Source organism: Schistocerca nitens, chromosome 11, assembly GCF_023898315.1.
Source record: "Schistocerca nitens isolate TAMUIC-IGC-003100 chromosome 11, iqSchNite1.1, whole genome shotgun sequence".
Lineage (NCBI taxonomy): Eukaryota > Metazoa > Arthropoda > Insecta > Orthoptera > Acrididae > Schistocerca > Schistocerca nitens.
The window spans coordinates 196667799-196688905 of NC_064624.1; the positions used below are offsets into that span (position 1 = coordinate 196667799).

At 45.6% G+C, this 21107-nt stretch overlaps 1 pseudogene; it reads right to left on the reverse strand.

The window, feature by feature from the left end:
• Positions 1–8837: 8837 nt before the first annotated feature.
• Positions 8838–8955, reverse strand: LOC126214068 (5S ribosomal RNA; annotated as a pseudogene).
• Between the last annotated feature and the right edge of the window lie 12152 nt (positions 8956–21107).

Consider the following 21107-nt stretch of genomic DNA (forward strand, 5'->3'; position numbering starts at 1 on the left):
ACACCGTTTGTTGCAATATGCTTGGGACAACAGTACATTTTCAGGCGGACAAACTTTCGAAATTACAGTAGTTACAATTTTCAACAACAGATGGCGCTGCAAGTGATGTGAAAGATATAGACGACAATGCAGTCTGTGGGTGTGCCATTCTGTACGTCGTCTTTCTGCTGTAAGCGTGTGCTGTTCACAACGTGCAAGTGTGCTGTAGACAACATGGTTTATTCCTTAGAACAGAGGATTTTTCTGGTGTTGGAACTCCACCGCCTAGAACACAGTGTTGTTGCAACAAGACGAAGTTTTCAACGGAGGTTTAACGTAACCAAAGGACCGAAAAGCGATACAATAAAGGATCTAGAATGAGATTTTCACTCTGCAGCGGAGTGTGCGCTGATATGAAACTTTCCTGGCAGATTAAAACTGTGTGCCCGACCGAGACTCGAACTCGGGACCTTTGCCTTTCGCGGGCAAGTGCTCTACCAACTGAGCTACCGAAGCACGACTCACGCCCGGTACTCACAGCTTTACTTCTGCCAGTACAGGAGACGAGGTACTGGCAGAAGTAAAGCTGTGAGTACCGGGCGTGAGTCGTGCTTCGGTAGCTCAGTTGGTAGAGCACTTGCCCGCGAAAGGCAAAGGTCCCGAGTTCGAGTCTCGGTCGGGCACACAGTTTTAATCTGCCAGGAAAGTTTCAATAAAGGATCTGTTTGAAAAAATTCAACGGACTGGGAACGTGACGGATGAACATGCTGGAAAGGTAGGGCGACCGCGTACGGCAACCACAGAGGGCAACGCGCAGCTAGTGCAGCAGGTGATCCCACAGCGGCCTCGGGTTTCCGTTCGCCGTGTTGCAGCTGCGGTCCAAATGACGCCAACGTCCACGTATCGTCTCGTGCGCCAGAGTTTACACCTCTATCCGTACAAAATTCAAACGCGGCAACCCCTCAGCGCCGCTACCATTGCTGCACGAGAGACATTCGCTAACGATATAGTGCACAGGATTGATGACGGCGATATGCATGTGGGCAGCATTTGGTTTACTGACGAAGCTTATTTTTACCTGGACGGCTTTGTCAATAAACAGAACTGGCGCATATGGGGAACCGAAAAGCCCCATGTTGCAGTCCCATCGTCCCTGCATCCTCAAAAAGTACTATCCGAAACATACAGAAGGCGGCGTGGATTGGCCTCCCTATTCGCCAGACATGAACCCCTGTGACTTCTTTCTGTGGGGACACTTGAAAGACCAGGTGTACCGCCAGAATCCAGAAACAATTGAACAGCTGAAGCAGTACATCTCATCTGCATGTGAAACCATTCCGCCAGACACGTTGTCAAAGGTTTCGGGTAATTTCATTCAGAGACTACGCCATATTATTGCTACGCATGGTGGATATGTGGAAAATATCGTACTATAGAGTTTCCCAGACTGCAGCGCCATCTGTTGTTGACAATTGTAACTACTGTAATTTCGAAAGTTTGTCTGCCTGAAAATGTACTGTTGTCCCAAGCATATTGCAACAAACGGTGTATTTCTATCGCTGCTCGTTTAGTTTGTATTGCCGTTTCAAATATACCGGTTATTTTTGAAACACCCGGTAATTCTGACACGGTCACTGAACCTTAGCAGGTATGTTCAAAGTTTTATATACAACGAGCTCTTAAAGCAAGCCCGAGATCTCGTAACACCAATCATGACGCAATTGTTCAACAAAATCATACAAACCGAAGACATTCTCGACCAGTGGAAAACAAGTACCAGTGCACTTTTGCACAAAAATGGTACGAAAGATGACATGAACAATTACAGACCCATAACCCTGATGTCTAACCTACATAAACTGTTCACGAAAATACTAACGAGACGATTAACAAAAATAGTAGACAGGATACAACCGTCAGAACAAGCAGGATTCCGCAAAGGATTTAGCACAGTGGACCACATTCAAACCAATGATGAGATAATACAAAAATCGGAAGGTCGCTACCTCAAAATAAACCTTGCTTTTGTTGATTACGGCAAAGCATTCGAAACCATCGAACAGCCAAACATACTTCAAGCACTAAGAAATCAAGGAGTAGAAGCAAAGTACGTGCGCTACGGTCGCAGGTTCGAATCCTGCCTCAGACATGGATGTGTGTGGTGTCCTTAGGTTAGTTAGGTTTAACTAGTTCTTAGTTCTAGGGGAACAGTGTTGCTGAGGTGTCACCGCCAGACACCACACTTTCTAGGTGGTAGCTTTAAATCGGCCGCGGTCCATTAGTACATGTCGGACCCGCGTGTCGCCACTGTCAGTGATCGCAGACCGAGCGCCACCACATGGCTGGTCTCGAGAGACGGACTAGCACTCGCCCCAGTTGTACGGACGACTTAGCTAGCGATGCACACTGACGAAGCCTCGCTCATTTGCAGAGCCGATAGTTAGAATAGCCTTCAGCTAAGTCCATGGCTACGACCTAGCAAGGCGCCATTAGCATTACATAGCTTGTATCTAAAGAGTCTCATTTGTATCGTCAAGAGCGATGTACCACAAGGATGGATTAAAGTTAAGTATTCCAGGAACTACGTACTTTTCTTTATAACCTTCATTACGTATCCTGTTTCAGACCTATCTACTAGCCTGCGTGAGTTATCGCGTGCCTTTTGGCTACTTCCGAGTGGCGTGGCTGTCTTGTTACGCCACAACAGTTGCGAACAGAAATCGTGCTGTCGCTGGGTGTGATTTTTATATCTCTTGCGAACAGAAACTAGACTGTGTAAATAATTAAATAAAATATTATTTTAATTTTTGTTGAACTGAATTGAGATGGATGGAAATATTTAAAAATCAGTGGATATATTTAAACCATGATAAGGTGGCATATACTTTGAGAATTTCGTCGCCGTAAGAAGGAGGTTCGCGGGCCACGTTTTTTCTGAGCTAAAATGAGATAAATACTGAAAATACAGTATACATATAATGTTGAAATTTTAGGAGCATGGATTAAACAAATAATGAAATCACAGTTAATCATAAGTATAATTACTGAGTGCACTATGCTGCTTACATTAGGAATACAATATTAATCACTAGTGATATGTTGATTATATGCACGTCGTTAGCTCGTCCGCGCGCAGTGGAAATTTCCTTATACACTCCTGGAAATTGAAATAAGAACACCGTGAATTCATTGTCCCAGGAAGGGGAAACTTTATTGACACATTCCTGGGGTCAGATACATCACATGATCACACTGACAGAACCACAGGCACATAGACACAGGCAACAGAGCATGCACAATGTCGGCACTAGTACAGTGTATATCCACCTTTCGCAGCAATGCAGGCTGCTATTCTCCCATGGAGACGATCGGAGAGATGCTGGATGTAGTCCTGTGGAACGGCTTGCCATGCCATTTCCACCTGGCGCCTCAGTTGGACCAGCGTTCGTGCTGGACGTGCAGACCGCGTGAGACGACGCTTCATCCAGTCCCAAACATGCTCAATGGGGGACAGATCCGGAGATCTTGCTGGCCAGGGTAGTTGACTTACACCTTCTGGAGCACGTTGGGTGGCACGGGATACATGCGGACGTGCATTGTCCTGTTGGAACAGCAAGTTCCCTTGCCGGTCTAGGAATGGTAGAACGATGGGTTCGATGACGGTTTGGATGTACCGTGCACTATTCAGTGACCCCTCGACGATCACCAGTGGTGTACGGCCAGTGTAGGAGATCGCTCCCCACACCATGATGCCGGGTGTTGGCCCTGTGTGCCTCGGTCGTATGCAGTCCTGATTGTGGCGCTCACCTGCACGGCGCCAAACACGCATACGACCATCATTGGCACCGAGGCAGAAGCGAGTCTCATCGCTGAAGACGACACGTCTCCATTCGTCCCTCCATTCACGCCTGTCGCGACACCACTGGAGTCGGGCTGCACGATGTTGGGGCGTGAGCGGAAGACGGCCTAACGGTGTGCGGGACCGTAGCCCAGCTTCACGGAGACGGTTGCGAATGGTCCTCGCCGATACCCCAGGAGCAACAGTGTCCCTAATTTGCTGGGAAGTGGCGGCGCGGTCCGCTACGGCACTGCGTAGGATCCTACGGTCTTGGCGTGCATCCGTGCGTCGCTGCGGTCCGGTCCCAGGTCGACGGGCACGTGCACCTTCCGCCGACCACTGGCGACAACATCGATGTACTGTGGAGACCTCACGCCCACGTGTTGAGCAATTCGGCGGTACGTCCACCCGGCCTCCCGCATGCCCACTATACGCCCTCGCTCAAAGTCCGTCAACTGCAGATACGGTTCACGTCCACGCTGTCGCGGCATGCTACCAGTGTTAAAGACTGCGATGGAGCTCCGTATGCCACGGGAAACTGGCTCACACTGACGGCGGCGGTGCACAAATGCTGCGCAGCTAGCGCCATTCGACGGCCAACACCGCGGTTCCTGGTGTGTCCGCTGTGCCGTGCGTGTGATCATTGCTTGTACAGCCCTCTCGCAGTGTCCGGAGCAAGTATGGTGGGTCTTACACACCGGTGTCAATGTGTTCTTTTTTCCATTTCCAGGAGTGTATAATTAATAGTATGCGCGAGTATGCGCCCTGCAGTGTGCAGTGGTTTTTATAAAATTACAGAGTTCAAATTACAGCGGCCAGTCTAACGCGCGTGGCTCTCCCCCGACTCCATTCCAGAACAGATAACAGAAGACGTAATTAACAAAAGACTAGACATCTTTTCTGTGTCTCACCAGCGATCACATGCGACCGCGCACAAGATGACTTGCATAGGCTTTCATGCTTTATTAAACAGGGTTCTCTGATTTAAACAAATAGATTTACATGCTATGGCTAAAAATATGCCTTTAAAACTGTCACCGTGTTTTTTTGTCTGTCTACTATTTTACCTGCCTGCTTCCTGTGTATTTTATTAGCATCGGCAACACTTTGTTTTATGTTTTAAGTTTCACAATTTTCCGCCATTTTACCATTTAAGTCACCGATTTTATCGCCTGCTTTTATTATCAATTATCTTCAGTTTTTGAAACAAATTTTGTAGGTTGAAGAGCGGCGAACTAAGCTGCTGTCAGCCCGCCCCCTTCGGAGGGAATCGAAATTCAATAATAAAAAAAAAAGCGAAGTAATCGCCACCAAGCGATCGCTTCAGCCCTGCTGGGTTCACGGCCAAGTACTTCGCTCTACGGCCGCTGCGCGGCGCCACACGCAGTAGGGAACTAGAAAATTCTCAGAAAATTCGATTAACAAGCTCAGATAAGATTACTTTGGTTATGTCACTGTGAGACACTTTTGACAGTTGTAGTCGACAAGTGTATCATTTTCTCGGGAACGTAAGCAGCGATCGGCGATCTCGTAATAAATCCGTACCCGTTCAACCAATGTAACTTTCCGCCAATATAAATTCACGGTAAGGCGTTTATATGGTATTTGTTTTAGGAACATACCAAATTCCATCTACTTGTACAGTGGAAATTTTTGGAGGGTTTTAGTAACCTTGTGAGAACTCAGTAATGGGAATGCTCCATATTACATTTCGTTTAATCGCAAGAAGCTAACTAGCAGGCTGCTGAAAACATAGCCAAACTTTCTAATCTTGTTCAGCAATGTACCAGGTGATCAAAAAGTCAGTATAAATTTGAAAACTGAATAAATCACGGAATAATGTAGATAGAGTGGTACAAATTGACACACATGCTTGGAATGACATGGACTTTTATTAGAACCAAAAAAATACAAAAGTTCAAAAAATGTCCGACAGATGGCGCTTCATCTGATCAGAAAAGCAATAATTAGCATAACAAAGTAAGACAAAGCAAAGATGATGTTCTTTACAGAAAATGCTCAATATGTCCACCATCATTCCTCAACAATAGCTGTAGTCGAGGAATAATGATGTGAACAGCACTGTAAAGCATGTCCAGAGTTATGGTGAGGCATTGGCGTCGGATGTTGTCTTTCAGCATCCCTAGAGATGTCGGTCGATCACGATACACTTGCGACTTGAGGTAACCCCAAAGCCAATAATCGCACGGACTGAGGTCTGGGAGGCCAAGCGTGACGAAAGTGGCGGCTGAGCACACGATCGTCACCAAACGACGCGCGCAAGAGATCTTTCACGCGTCTAGCAATCTGGGGTGGAGCGCCATCCTGCATAAACATCGTACGTTCCAGCAGGTGTTTATCAGCCAGGCTGGAGATGATGCCATTCTGTAACATATCGGCGTACCTCTCACCCGTCACGGTAGCAGTTACAGAACCAGAATCACGCATTTCCTCGAAGAAAAAAGATCCGATAACGGTAGATGTGGTTCTAATAAAACTCCATGTCATTCCAAGCATTTGTGTCAATTTTTACCTCTCTGTCTACATTATTCCGTGGTTTATTAAGTTTTCAAATTTATACTGACTTTTTGATTACCCGGTACGTCAGAAGAATTCCAATAGCAGCTGGTTTGAACGAATTGCACGCCGGCCGTGGTGTCCGAGCGGTTCTAGGCGCTTCATTCCGGAACTGCGCGACTGCTACGGACGCAGGTTCGAATCCTGCTTCGGGCATGGATGTGTGTGATGTCCGTAGGTTAGCTAGGTGTACTTAGTTTTAAGTTCTAGGGGACTGATGACCTCAGATGTTAAGTCCCATGGTGCACACAACCATTTTGACTAAAACGGTCATATAATTATATAAATGATATTTGTGACCGTTTTTGGCAAATGCTAAGAAACCGATCTATACAGTGTGATTTTGAGATTCAGCTGCCGGTGACAGGATTTATCCAACCCAAAGCATCGAACATCATGTTCTCTCCCTCGCTATGAGTAAACTGTTGGTGCCCCCCCCCCCCTCTCCCCCAAAAAAAAGACTGCAATGATGGGAGATGCCCCGCTCAACGACTCGCCGTGCTTTTGTTCATTGCCAGCTCTCCGTAGACATTCTGCAGTCGCCTACGAATATTTACGATGCTGTGGTTTTCCGCGAAAAGAGACTCGATGACAGCTGTCTCCCCGGAACGCACATCATTTATAGACGCCTTTTTGAAGAGTACGTATAGCGCTGACAGACATCGGAACGTCATGAAACTATAGTGGCTGAAGCGGGAATATTACACGGCGTCCCACAACAAATTCCGCATTTCTTTCAACCGAATGCTTGTCGAGGCATATGGTGACCGTGCTCTATCAGAAGCAACGTGCAAAACATGGTTTCAACGGTTCAGAAATAATGATTTTGACGGAAGAAATGAAGAACGTGGAAGACCACCAAAAAAGTTCGAAGACGCCGAATTGCAAGCAATATTGGATGAAGGTGATACTTTGAGTCAGAAGCAAATGGCAGCAATGCTAAATGTTGCACAACAAACAATTTCTGACCGTTTCAAGGCTATGGGAAAGATCCAAAAGTGTGGAAAATGGGTGCCACATGAATTTGTCAAGTTTTGCTTCAAAGACATGAAAGAAAATCAATTTTGCATCGAATTGTTACTGCCGATGAGAAATGGATTTATTTTAAGAATCCTAAACGGGAAAAATCATGGGTTATTCCGGGACAACCATCAACATCGACTGCAAAACTAGATCGATTCGGCAAGGACACAATGCTCTGTGTTTGGTGGGATCAGAAAGGTGTGGTGTATCATGAGCCTCTAAAACCCGGTGAAACTGTGAATACTAATCGCTACAGACAACAAATGATCAATTTGAACTATGCATTGATTGAAAAAAGATCAGAATGGCACAGAAGACATGGCAAAGTAATTTTTTTACACGGCAATGCATCTGCACACAAAGCAAAACTGGTTCAGGATACAATCAAAACACTCAGCTGGGAGCTGCTACCCCACCCGCCGTATTCACCAGACTTGGCCCCTTCCGACTACCATTTGTTTTCATCAATGGGACAGGCATTGGCTGAAGAACACTTCGATTCCTACGAAAAAGACAAAAATTGGATGTCTGATTGGTTTGCTTCAAAAGACGAACATTTCTATTGGCGGGGTGTCCACAAACTGCCAGAAAGGTGGTCAAAATGTATAGAAAGCAATGGTCAGTACTTTGAATAAAATGTTTTTACTTTTCAATTCAAAATTAGTGTTTCATTTTCACAAAAAAAAAACGCTCATTTCATACCGGTAGACCTGGTACATAAATGATTTGCATGTTTAGATTATTTCATTAGTGCATCTTCTTACGCTTGCGATGGAAATTTAGTTTCTTGTACGCAGAGCTAAGCAATATACACATCGCACCTTAACACTAACGTACAGATGCTTACATTATTCCAACGTGTGTTAACTGCTAAGATAAACTAGTTTCAGCTTCTAAGACAGTGATATGCGAGTACAGTGAAGATGAAAACTTTTCTCTCTAGGTGCATTTATGTTATGGCACTTATATTAGATGACTACAAGATAAAGACAATGTCTTATGGTTAAGAAGATTATTTTCAATAAAATAAGAATTCAACATTGGAGAAGTTCTTGAAGAAATTAAGATCGCTACTTACTAACTTATCGTGTAATAACATATTAACGCGTACTACGCAAGGAGCGAAAAATTTCTAGTTCTGCACCAGAGAGTCAGCTCTGACGTTGCAGTTCGTAATGGAAGCAAGCTTGAAGAAAAATCAATTCACGTCCTTAGGATTTGGCGACTTGCAAAATGTGTTAGACACTGTAAAGTGGTACCACATGTTTGAAGCACTCCGTCTTCAGGCCACAAGTGGTCCATCGGGACCGTCCGACCGCCGTGTCATCCTCAGTGGAGGATGCAGATAGAAGGGGCGTGGGGTCAGCACACCGCTCTCCTCGTCATATTGGCACCACGAAGCTGAATGCACCGCGAAAAATGGCAACAGCGCATGACCTCCCGGATGGTCACCCATCCAAGTACCGGCCACGCCCGACAGCGCTTAACTCTGGTGATCTCACGGGAACCGGTGTATCCACTGCGGCAAAACCGTTCCATTCCACGTTCAGTTAATTCCTCTTGTGCGACCATAATCACGTCGGAATCCTTTTCACACCAATCACATGAGTACAAATGACAGGTCCGCCAATACACTGCTCTTTTATACCTCGTGTACGCAATACTATCGCGTATCGCTAAAAATGGTCCAAATGGCTCTAACAAGGGAACCTTCCCATCGCACCCTCCTCAGATTTAGTTATAATTTGGCACAGTGGATAGGCCTTGAAAAACTGAACACAGATCAATCGAGAAAACAGGAAGAAGTTGTGTGGAACTATGAAAAAATAAGCAAAATATACAAACTGAGTAGTCCATAGGCAATATAGGCAACATCAAGGAGAATATGAGCTCAGGAGCGCCGTGGTCCCGTGGTTAGCGTGAGCAGCTGCGGAGCGAGAGGTCCTTGGTTCAAGTCTTTTCCCTCGAGCGAAAAGTTTACTTACTTTATTTTCGCAAAGTTATGAACTGTCCGTTCGTTCATTGACGTCTCTGTTCACTGTAATAAGTTTAGTGTCTGTGTTTTGCGACCGCACCGCAAAACCGTGCGATTAGTAGATGAAAGGACGTGCGTCTCCAATGGGAACCGAAAACATTTGATCGCAAGGTCATAGGTCAACCGATTCCTCCACAGGAAAACACGTCTGATATATTCTATACGACACTGGTGACGGCGTGTGCGTCACATGACAGGAATATGTTGTCGACCCACCCAAATTGTACACTTGGCGAATGGGTAAAAAGATTCTTCGACCTTGCCCGATTTAGGTTTTCTTGTGGATGTGATAATCACTCCCAAAAAAGTGATGAAAACAAGAGTGTGTCACATAAACTGCAACAAATGAATGGAACAGTTTCACAGTCGCACAGTTTTCTCTGTGCTCTGTCAAAACATACACTCCTGGAAATGGAAAAAAGAACACATTGACACCGGTGTGTCAGACCCACCATACTTGCTCCTGGCACTGCGAGAGGGCTGTACAAGCAATGATCACACGCACGGCACAGCGGACACACCAGGAACCGCTGTGTTGGCCGTCGAATGGCGCTAGCTGCGCAGCATTTGTGCACCGCCGCCGTCAGTGTCAGCCAGTTTGCCGTGGCATACGGAGCTCCATCGCAGTCTTTAACACTGGTAGCATGCCGCGACAGGGTGGACGTGAACCGTATGTGCAGTTGACGGACTTTGAGCGAGGGCGTATAGTGGGCATGCGGGAGGCCGGGTGGACGTACCGCCGAATTGCTCAACACGTGGGGCGTGAGGTCTCCACAGTACATCGATGTTGTCGCCAGTGGTCGGCGGAAGGTGCACGTGCCCGTCGACCTGGGACCGGACCGCTGCGACGCACGGATGCACGCCAAGACCGTAGGATCCTACGCAGTGCCGTAGGGGACCGCACCGCCACTTCCCAGCAAATTAGGGACACTTTTGCTCCTGGGGTATCGGCGAGGACCATTCGCAACCGTCTCCATGAAGCTGGGCTACGGTCCCGCACACCGTTAGGCCGTCTTCCGCTCACGCCCCAACATCGTGCAGCCCGCCTCCAGTGGTGTCGCGACAGGCGTGAATGGAGGGACGAATGGAGACGTGTCGTCTTCAGCGATGAGAGTCGCTTCTGCCTCGGTGCCAATGATGGTCGTATGCGTGTTTGGCGCCGTGCAGGTGAGCGCCACAATCAGGACTGCATACGACCGAGGCACACAGGGCCAACACCCGGCATCATGGTGTGGGGAGCGATCTCCTACACTGGCCGTACACCACTGGTGATCGTCGAGGGGACACTGAATAGTGCACGGTACATCCAAACCGTCATCGAACCCATCGTTCTACCATTCCTAGACCGGCAAGGGAACTTGCTGTTCCAACAGGACAATGCACGTCCGCATGTATTCCGTGCCACCCAACGTGCTCTAGAAGGTGTAAGTCAACTACCCTGGCCAGCAAGATCTCCGGATCTGTCCCCCATTGAGCATGTTTGGGACTGGATGAAGCGTCGTCTCACGCGGTCTGCACGTCCGGCACGAACGCTGGTCCAACTGAGGCGCCAGGTGGAAATGGCATGGCAAGCCGTTCCACAGGACTACATCCAGCATCTCTACGACCGTCTCCATGGGAGAATAGCAGCCTGCATTGCTGCGAAAGGTGGATATACACTGTACTAGTGCCGACATTGTGCATGCTCTGTTGCCTGTGTCTATGTGCCTGTGGTTCTGTCAGTGTGATCATGTGATGTATCTGACCCCAGGAATGTGTCAATAAAGTTTCCCCTTCCTGGGACAATGAATTCACGGTGTTCTTATTTCAATTTCCAGGAGTGTATGTTTTTAACGTTTTCAAATTTTTCGGTGTGTAGACCGTCAAATCCTGTATATGTCCAAGCAAATCTCAACATGTCCTGGAATTTTGGAGAGCGAAGTTCATTGTGTGTGAGTGCCTGAACTCTGATAATTGTCTGAAAATAAAAATTTAAACTTTTTACTCGAGGGAAGACTTGAAACAATGACCTCTCATTCCGCAGCTACTCACGCTAACCACGGGACCACAGCGCTCCGGCTGCCGCACTATCCTTGATGTTGCCTATCTTGCGCATGGACTACTCAGTTTGTATATTTTGCTTATTTTTTCATAGTTCCACACAACTTCTTCCTGTTTTCTCGACTGATCTGTGTTCAGTTTTTCAAGGCCTATCCACTGCGCCAACTTATAACTAAATCTGAGAGGGGTGCGATGGGGAGGTTCCCTTGTGAGCCCTATGGGACTTAACATCTCAGGTCATCAGTCCCCTAACTAACCTAAGGACATCACACACATCCATGCCCAAGGCAGGATTCGAACCTGCGACCGTAGCGGTCGCGCGTTTCCAGACTGTAGCGCGTAGAACGGCTCGGCCACCACAGGCGGCGCGTATCGCTATTCCACGATTTTGTCACCAGAGTGTATAGCTACTGCTGAAAAGATAGCCAAAGTTGTTAATCTTGTTCAGCAATATCCCTCAGACGAATTGCAATAGCAGCTGGTTTTTAAGGGATTGCAGCATGCATACACCAATGTACACATGTTCTGAATCACATCACAAAGTCAGAACATCGTGCGACGAAGTGCTCGAGACATACAGTACAGAAAGCTTCACGTCGGTTTCAGATAGCAAGATGTGCACACGTGACGTCACGTTAACAGATGCCGTGAGAAGTATGGGATGAGGAAGTTCCGTATCGTGCCGAAACCACTACACACAGTAAGGATACACCTGCGGTGTTTGGCGCGACGGAGCAAAACTGTCTCGACATTTATATTTCCTGTTTAAATATTAATATACCGAGTCATCAAAACCGGTGTGGCCGTGCGGTTCTAGGCGCTTCAGTCTGGAACCGCGTGACCGCTGCGGTCGCAGGTTCGAATGCTGCCTCGGGCATGGATGTGTGTGATGTCCTTAGGTTTAATTAGTTCTAAGTTCTAGGCGACTGATTACCCCATAAGTTAAGTCGCATAGTGCTCAGAGCCATTTAAAAAGTCAGTATAAATTTGAAAACTTAATAAACCACGGAATAATGTAGATAGGTAAAAATTGACACACATGCTTGGAATGACATGGGGTTTTATTACAACAACAAAAAACACCCCATATTGCTAGACGCGTGAAAGATCCCTTGCTCGCGTCATTTGGTGATTGCTCAGCCGCCACTTTCGTCATGCTTGGCCTCCCAGGTTCCCAGACCTCAGTCCGTGCGATTATTGGCTTTGGGGTTACCTCAAGTCGCAAGTGTATCGTGATCGACCGACATCTCTAGGGATGCTGAAAGACAACATCCGATGCCAATGCCTCACCATAACTCCGGACATGCTTTACAGTGCTGTTCCTCGACTACAGCAATTGTTGAGGAATGATGGTGGACATGTTGAGCATTTCCTGTAAAGAACATCATCTTTGCTTTGTCTTACTTTGTTATGCTAATTATTGCTATTCTGATCAGGTGAAGCGCCATCTGTCGGACATTTTTTGACCTTTTGTCATTTTTTGGTTCTAATAAAACCCCATGTCATTCCAAGCATGTGTGTCAATTTTTACCTCTCTATCTACATTATTCCGTGGTTTATTTAGTTTTCAAATTTATACCGACGTTTTGATCACCCGGTACATGTCCAACCGCGCTTCTGACGTTTCTTGCACTCACGTTCATAATAATGTCAATAACTCTCAGTTCGCACATGGAACTAATTACAAATTTTAGTTACTATTGATAGCCACTGGGAGATATCATGTAGCAATCATAAATCCGATCTGAGCCGTCAGCCGCAGGAATTAACTACAGGGAGGTTACACCTACATCTACATCATACCTAATGGTGTGTGGCGGAGGGTACTTTCAGTACCACTGTCTCACCCTCCAACCCTGTGCAACTTGTGAACAGCCCGTGGGTAGAATAGCCGTTGCCACAAATGTTTGAAGTTCTGACAAAAACAGCGGTTCGACGGGTAATATAAACATATATACAAGAACCAAGACGGAACAGTAACAGAGGAAGACCAAGAACAAAGTGCTACTATTAGATTCAAGACAGGGATATAGTCTTCCGCTCCAATTGCTCTAGCTGTTCATCGAAGAAGCAATGACGGGAATACAAGAAAAGGTTCAAATGACTAAAATGCAGGTTCAAAGGGTATCAGTGATAAGATTTTCTGATGACAAACTGCCTATTGGCTTCTGTCTCGGTTTCTTCGGCCGACGTTCATCTAATGATTTTAAAATCTTTAGATGAAATCATTAGATGACGTCTTAAGTAATAGAACCCAGTACGTTGTCCTCTATGGTGAGTGTTCATCGGAGGTGAGGGTATCATCTGGAGTGCCCCAGGGAAGTGTGGTAGGTCTGCTGTTTTCTATCTACATAAATGATCTTTTGGAAAGGGTGGATAGCAATGTGCGGCTGTTTGCTGATGATGCTGTGGTGTACGGGAAGGTGTCGTCGTTGAGTGACTGTAGGAGGATACGAGATGACTCGGACAGGATTTGTGATTGGTGTAAAGAATGGCATCTAACTCTAAATGTAGATAAATGTAAATTAATACAGATGAATAGGAAAAAAAAATCCCGTAATGTTTGAATACTCCATTAGTAGTGTAGCGCTTGACACAGTCACGTCGATTAAATATTTGGGCGTAACATTGCAGAGCGATATGAAGTGGAACAAGCATGTAATGGCAGTTGTGGGGAAGGCGGATAGTCGTCTTCGGTTCATTGGTAGAATTGTGGGAAGATGTGGTTCACCTGTAAAGGAGACCGCTTATAAAACACTAATACGACCTATTCTTGAGTACTGCTCGAGCATTTGGGATCCCTATCAGGTCAGATTGAGGGAGGACATAGAAGCAATTCAGAGGCGGGCTGCTAGATTTGTTACTGGTAGGTTTGATCATCATGCGAGTGTTACGGAAATGCTTCAGGAACTCGGGTGGGAGTGTCTAGAGGAAAGGAGGCGTTCTTTTGGTGAATCGCTACTGAGGAAATTTAGAGAACCAGCATTTGAGGCTGACTGCAGAACAATTTTACTGCCGCCAACTTATATTTCGCGGAAAGACCACAAAGACAAGATAAGAGAGATTAGGGCTCGTACAGAGGCATATAGGCAGTCATTTTTCGTTCTGTTTGGGAGTGAACAGGGAGAGAAGATGCTAGTTGTGGTATGAGGTACCCTCCGCCACGCACCGTATGGTGGATTGCGGATTATATATGTAGATGTAGATGTAGAGATGAACGTCGGCCGAAGAACCCGAGACAGAAGCCAATAGGCAGTTTGTCAACAAGTGGCCACGAAAGCCTTAACAATTTTGTACTTTCTGATGACATTACTATCCACAGGAAAAGTTAAGAATTACAAGGTCAGTTTAATGGAATGAAGAGGCTAATAGGTACAGAATTGAACTGAGACTAAATCGAGGAAAGATGAAAGTAATGAGAAGTAATGAGAAAAGCGATAAACGTAACATGAGAAGTGGAGATCATGAAGTAATTCTTCTGTATAGGCAGCAAGATAACCTAGGCAGTAAAATAATCAATGACGAACGGAGCAAGGAGGACATCAGAAGCAGAATAGCAATGGCAGAGAGGGCGTTACTGGCCGAGAGAAGTCTACTAGTATCAAAAATAGGCCTTAATTTGAAGAAGAACTTTCTGAGAATGTACGTTTGGAGCTCTGCATTGTGTGATAGTGAAACATGCACTGAGGGAAAATCGGAAAGGAAGAGAATCGAACGTTGAAAATTAGGTGGACCGATAAGGTGAGGAATGAGAAAGTTCTCTGGAGAATTGGAAAGGAAAGGGATATGTGGAAAACACTGACAAGGAGAAGGGACAGGATGATAGGACAAGACTTCAGAGAATGACTTGCATGGTACTAGAGGGAGCTGTAGAGGGCAAAAAGTGTAGAGGTTAAAATGGTTCAAATGGCTCTGAGCACTATGGAACTAAATATCTGAGGTCATCAGTCCCCTAGAACTTAGAACTACTTAAACCTAACTAACCTAAGGACATCACACACATACATGCCCGAGGCAGGATTCGAACCTGCGACCGTAGCAGCAGCGCGGTTCCGGACTGAAGCGCCTAGAACCGCTCGGTCACAGCGGCCGGCATTCCTGTTTCAGCGGCGAACGTTTCGCGGTGAGAAAGATTGCTGGTAAGCGTTCGTGTGGCTTGGAATCGCTATAATTTGTACCGTCACGGTCTATTCGCTATACGGTAGATACAGGGTGTTTCAAAAATGACCGGTATATTTGAAACGGCAATAAAAACTAAACGAGCAGCGATAGAAATACACCGTTTGTTGCAATATGCTTGGGACAACAGTACATTTTCAGGCAGACAAACTTTCGAAATTACAGTAGTTACAATTTTCAACAACAGATGGCGCTGCAAGTGATGTGAAAGATATAGAAGACAACGCAGTCTGTGGGTGCGCCATTCTGTACGTCGTCTTTCTGCTGTAAGCGTGTGCTGTTCACAACGTGCACGTGTGCTGAAGACAACATGGTTTATTCCTTAGAACAGAGGATTTTTCTGGTGTTGGAATTCCACCGCCTAGAACACAGTGTTGTTGCAACAAGACGAAGTTTTCAACGGAGGTTTAATGTAACCAAAGGACCGAAGAGCGATACAATAAAGGATCTGCTTGAAAAATTTCAACGGACTGGGAACGTGACGGATAAACGTGCTGGAAAGGTAGGGCGACCGCGTACGGCAACCACAGAGGGCAACGCGCAGCTAGTGCAGCAGGTGATCCCACAGCGGCCTCGGGTTTCCGTTCGCCGTGTTGCAGCTGCGGTCCAAATGACGCCAACGTCTACGTATCGTCTCGTGCGCCAGAGTTTACACCTCTATCCCTACAAAATTCAAACGCGGCAACCCCTCAGCGCCGCTACCATTGCTGCACGAGAGACATTCGCTAACGATATAGTGCACAGGATTGATGACGGCGATATGCATGTGGGCAGCATTTGGTTTACTGACGAACTGGCGCATATGGGGAACCGAAAAGCCCCATGTTACAGTCCCATCGTCCCTGCATCCTCAAAAAGTACCGGTCTGGGCCGCCAATACTTCCAAAGGAATCATTGGCCCATTTTTCAGATCCGAAACGATTACTGCATCACGCTATCTGGACATTCTTCGTGAATTTGTGGCGGTACAAACTGCCTTAGACGACACTGCGAACACCTCGTGGTTTATGCAAGATGGTGCCCGGCCACATCGCACGGCCGACGTCTTTAATTTCCTGAATGAATATTTCGATGATCGTGTGATTGCTTTGGGCTATCCGAAACATACAGGAGGCGGCGTGGATTGGCCTCCCTATTCGCCAGACATGAACCCCTGTGACTTCTTTCTGTGGGGACACTTGAAAGACCAGGTGTACCGCCAGAATCCAGAAACAATTGAACAGCTGAAGCAGTACATCTCATCTGCATGTGAAGCCATTCCGCCAGACACGTTGTCAAAGGTTTCTGGTAATTTCATTCAGAGACTACGCCATATTATTGCTACGCATGGTGGATATGTGGAAAATATCGTACTATAGAGTTTCCCAGACCGCAGCGCCATCTGTTGTTGAAAATTGTAACTACTGTAATTTCGAAAGTTTGTCTGCCCGAAAATGTACTGTCGTCCCAAGCATATTGCAACAAACGGTGTATTTCTATCGCTGCTCGTTTAGTTTTTATTGCCGTTTCAAATATACCGGTCATTTTTGAAACACCCTGTATGTAGTAGGATGCAATATACTGAAGATGAAGAGAAACTGAAATTTATCAAATGTCCCTGTTGTAATGCCATCAAAATGTTTGAAATCGACTGAAAAATTTCACACAACCAAGACAAAAAACCAGGAAATAGTCATTTAAATAAAAAAACTTGTTATTATAGCAGATATTTGAAACGGACAAATAATTTCTTCTGGCCTGACACGGAATCCTAACCTCATACTGATAGTCCTGAAAATCCGTGCTTGTGAATTTTTAATAGGTAAGAGAATACTCGTAAAATTTAAAACGAAAAATGCGGATCACTTGCAACAGATAACAGTATGGAGCGTAGGGAACAGGTGTCGTTGAGAAAAATCACACAACAGTTGACACCATTCGCTGTGCAATAAAACTGCTAGTGACTTAGATCAACTACAAATGGCTCATTTATCTATTGTATATGCCACACATTTTTCTTTTTAAAAGTATTGTCATACCTATCAAAAACTCACGAGAACAAATTTTCGGGTGCTACCTGTATGGAGTCAGGAATGCGTGTGGGGCTATGAGAAATTATTTTATAAGTTTTAGTCCGTTTTAAAAACGCGTTATAAATAATGCGAAATTTAACAGATACACAAGACACTGAAGGCTTGGAGATTGTAGTTAGTCATTCTCATACAAAAAAATTTAGACCCTGTCGATAGTTGAAGTCATTTTTCAGAATTCGAGCAATTGTTGCACTCCCACACAATACTTTATTACCATGATCTCTATTTTTTCAAAAGGAATATCTTGTACTGGAGTAAACGAGTTCGTCGTATTACGACTATTTTTGCGTTGTATCTCATGACCCCAGCTTACTGCAGTAGGCGAACAGCACCAGAAATTATTTTCAAATTTTGCTTACAGAATTTAGCTTATATACTAGTTCATACGTGCAAAAGCTCGTCTCTAACATTTCACTTTTAACAGTTCTCTGGCAACGTTTCGTATAACTTCTGTAGCAGCTTCGAAAGTACATTTCTAATAGCGAAAGGTCACCTATATACAGGTAACATAAAACCCCCATAACCGTTCATACATCACGTGAAATGTGATGGACAGCTGGTTAGCTAAGGTTATGGGACAATTCAGCCGCAGGCCGTTGTGGCCGAGTGGTTCTAGGCGCTTCAGTCCGGAACCGCGCTGCTGCTACAGTCGCAGGTTCGAAGCCTGCCTCGGGCGTGGCTGTGTGTTGATGTTAGGTTTAAGTAGTTCTAAGTCTAGGGGACTGATGACCTTAGATGTTTAAGTCCTATAGTTCTTAGAGCCATTCAAACCATTTTCCATTGGGCCATAGACACGGGTTCACAGGTAGGTGCCTTGTTTCTTGACTTCCGCAAGGCGTTCGATACAGTTACCCACAGTCGTTTAATGAACAAAGTAAGAGCATATGGACTATCAGACCAATTGTGTGATTGGATTGAAGAGTTCCTAGATAACAGAACGCAGCATGCCATTCTCAATGGAGAGAAGTCTTCCGAAGTAAGAGTGATTTCAGGTGTGCCGCAGGGGAGTGTCGTAGGACGGTTGCTAGTCACAATATACATAAATGACTTTGTGGATGACATCTGAAGTTCACTGAGGCTTTATGCGGGCGATGCTGTGGTATATCGAGAGGTTGTAACAATGGAAAATTGTACTGAAATGCAGGAGGATCTGCAGCGAATTGACGCACGGTGCAGGGAATGACAATTGAATTTCAATGTAGACAAGTGTAATGTGCTGCCAATACATAGAAATAAAGATCCCTTGTCATTTAGCTACAATATAGCAGGTCAGCAACTGGAAGCAGTTAATTCCATAAATTATCTGGGAGTAGGCATTAGGAGTGATTTAAAATGGAATGGTCATATAAGCCGGCCGGTGTGGCCGTGCGGTTAAAGGCGCTTCAGTCTGGAACCGCGTGACCGCTGCGGTCACAGGTTCGAATCCTGCCTCGGGCATGGATGTGTGTGATGTCCTTAGGTTAGTTAGGTTTAATTGGTTCTAAGTTCTAGGCGACTGATGACCTCAGAAGTTAAGTCGCATAGTGCTCAGAGCCATTTGAACCATTTTTTTTTTGAATGATCATATACAGTTGATCGTCGGTAAAGCAGATGCCAGACTGGGATTCATTGGAAGAATCCTAAGGAAATGCAATCCGAAAACAAAGGAAGTAGGTTACAGTACACTTGTTCGCCCACTGCTCTAATACTGCTCAGCAGTGTGGGATCCGTACCAGATAGGGTTGATAGAAGAGGTAGAGAAGATGCAACGGAGAGAAGCGCGCTTCGTTACAGGATCATTTAGTAATCGCGAAAGCGTTACGGAGAAGATAGATAAATTCCAGTGGAAGACTCTGCAAGAGAGACGCTCAGTAGCTCGGTACGGGCTTTTGTTGAAGTTTCGAGAACATAGCTTCACCGAGGAGTCAAGCAGTATATTGCTCCCTCCTACGTATATCTCGCGAAGAGACCATGAGGATAAAATCAGAGAGATTGGAACCCACACAGAGGCATACCGACAATCTTTGTTTCCACAAACAATACCAGACTGGAATATAAGGGAGAACCGATAGAGGTACTGAAAGTACCCTCCGCCACACACCGTCAGGTGGCTTGCAGAGTATGGATGTAGATGTAGACTTGGTACGCGGTACCCTTCGCCATGTGCCGTGAAATGTATTGTGGAGTATCGCTGTAGATGTAGATGAAATTAGTACAGTTCCATTTTACAAAGCTAAGCTCACCAATATGCTGCAATCAATGTAGCTATGGGAATTTTTTTTGGAAATTTGTGGTAAACAAACCAAACTGCTGAGGCCATCTGTCCGTAAGCTTACGCACTACATAATCTAACTTAAACTACCTTATGCTAAGGAAGACACACACACACACACACACACACACACACACACACACACACGCTCGAGGGAGGAATCGAACGTCCGACGGGGGATGCCGCGTGTACCGTGACAAGACGCCGTAGACCGCGCGGCTGAATATAGCTATAAAGACATATTTTAGTAAGGACTCCGTCACGACTCAACATTACCTTCTCACCGACGGAAATACGGTAACAACTAGAGTTCGGCGCTTGCCAAATACCTCTCGTCCGGCCGTTACATAAGGGCCTGGCTGGACCTGCCACACCAAGCGATCGCTTCAGCGCTGCTGAGCTCACGGCCAAGTACTTCGCTTTGCGACCGCTGCGCGGCGCCACACGTAGTAGTGAACTAGAAAGTTATCAGAAAATTCGATTTACAAGCGCAGATAAGATTACCTTGCTTATGGCACTGTGAAACATTTTTGACAGTTGTAATCGACAAGTGTATCATTTTCTCGGGAAAGTAAGCAGCGATCGGCGATCTCGTAATAAATCCATACCCGTTCAACCAGTGTAACTTTCCGCCAATATAAATTCACGGTAACACGCTATGCTTTATCGGTACTTCATTCGAGTACATTATCCTAGTGCATTCACAATTTTTGGAGGGCCGTAAAGGCTTCATTGGATTTTAAATTGAAGAGATGGGCAAACTGAAACATGTAACTGTTTCGAAACAAATGTAACAGTACAACGTAATGTTTCGATACAATTTATGTTTTGTAATCTAATAAACCTACACATTTAATCATCTTGAATGTCTGCTGTGTAAGTATGTCCATATAAACACAAATGAGGTGCGAGAGCGCTAATCATGTAGCAGGAAGTATGAAACTATCACTTGGGCGTCTTGGCAGTTTCGTATTTCCTGCAGCAAATGCGCTGCTTTCGTGTCGTGTGACTTTCATACTTTTCAATTGGCTGAGGACAGCCATACCTGAAGACAGAAGAACCACCACGAACGGAACTGGAGGTGGGAGCGAACTGCAGAAACAACGGATATGC